The sequence below is a fragment of the Montipora capricornis genome, chromosome 12 (assembly GCF_036669925.1).
Source record: "Montipora capricornis isolate CH-2021 chromosome 12, ASM3666992v2, whole genome shotgun sequence".
In the NCBI taxonomy this organism is placed as follows: Eukaryota; Metazoa; Cnidaria; class Anthozoa; order Scleractinia; family Acroporidae; genus Montipora; species Montipora capricornis.
This window is the reverse complement of record NC_090894.1, coordinates 18,962,707-18,964,051: the sequence shown is the minus strand read 5'-3', so window position 1 is coordinate 18,964,051 and position 1,345 is coordinate 18,962,707. Positions and strand designations below refer to the sequence as shown.

Genomic DNA, 1,345 nt, shown 5'->3' with positions numbered 1-1,345 from the left:
TACCACATGTCTATAATCAAAACTGTTCGAAATTTTCCCTGTGAAAGCGTTTGTATCCGAAATAAATAGATTTCAAAAACCCTTGTTTTGGTTTCAAATTTCCCGGGCGTCGCCATCCAACCTCGTTCCCAGGGTCTCTTTGCCGACGAGGAGATAGAACCTGGGGACGAGGTTGGCCGCCATCTTGTATAACTGTGATGCATTATATGGTTACCCTGTCGTTTCAAAAGAAAACCTGTGTGAAAATAACAACCTCAAACCCAAGCTCTCTCTCCTCTCTTCCCTTGCCGTCGAGGTTGCGAAAATAAAAGCAACTGTAACACGTCACAATTATTCAAGATGGTGGCGCCCGGGAAATTTAAAAGTGAAATTAAGTGATTGTAAAATCCATTCCTTTTCGATACAAACACTTTTTTGAAGAACATTGTCCCGTAAATTTTGATTGCAAACATTAGTTTGTTCGGTTTAAAATTACTCATTAGGCGGAGTAGAGGCTCCCTTTAAAATAACAAATCGTGAAAGTATTGCCCATGGTCGAAGTTCGAAAAATTGGCACCGCGTTATTAACCGTTTCAATTTCCCTAGGTATTCGATACTGTGCACTTACACTGGTACATTTATTCAGGGGCGGTTCCGTTCACGTCCTCCCACCCTCATTTACTGAAGTGGCTTAAATGTCATCATCTCTTTATTCAATTTCAACAGTTCATCACATTTTACACGTGTCTGACGTGATGAATTAAATACGGTAGGAGATCTACCTAACTCCGTTAAGTGTTTTAAAACATGCCGACAAATAAGTGTGTTCCAAGAGCCAGAAATAGACCAATTTCGATATATTAAAATTCAACATAAAATCGACGCTCTGGGGAATAAAAAGAAGGATTTGTATGAGTTTATTTCCCCGCAGAGCATCGAGATGATGGCTTTTGTTTTACGTATCGAAATTGGACAATTAGTTTCAACCATTTCAACGTTTCCACATAACAGTTGTTCATTCCCTTTAATTAGATCTCTTACTTTTAATTTCCTTTTCTTCCAATTTTAACGATTCTTTTTGAAAAGATAGTATGTCTAAATGTCTTAAGTAATTCGGGAGACTCATTTAGTGTTCAAGACGCAAAAATCACCTGCTTCTGTCCCCTGGCTTGAATTAGTAGTTGTAATCATCGTTATTGATTGAAGATATACGAACGTCACAAAAAGTGGTTTGCAGAAGGGTCCTCAGATTGAAATAGGGAATAAACATTTATACACTGTTACATATAAGGCTTGAAGCTTGTAGGCCATGTTTAGACCATTTTCGAATTCTCACAGTTGGATTGGATCTAGCATTAAATGGAGG

The 1,345-nt window shown here is 38.2% G+C and overlaps 1 protein-coding gene across 1 annotated transcript in view; it reads right to left on the bottom strand.

Moving 5' to 3' along the window:
- Positions 1 to 670: 670 nt before the first annotated feature.
- The window catches only part of LOC138026853 (uncharacterized), a 12,303-nt gene continuing 11,628 nt past the window's right edge, over positions 671 to 1,345 (bottom strand). The window contains exon 11 of the mRNA XM_068874308.1: positions 671 to 1,345. This exon is cut by the window's right edge and continues 328 nt beyond it. The gene's annotated coding sequence lies outside the window, so the exon portion shown is untranslated.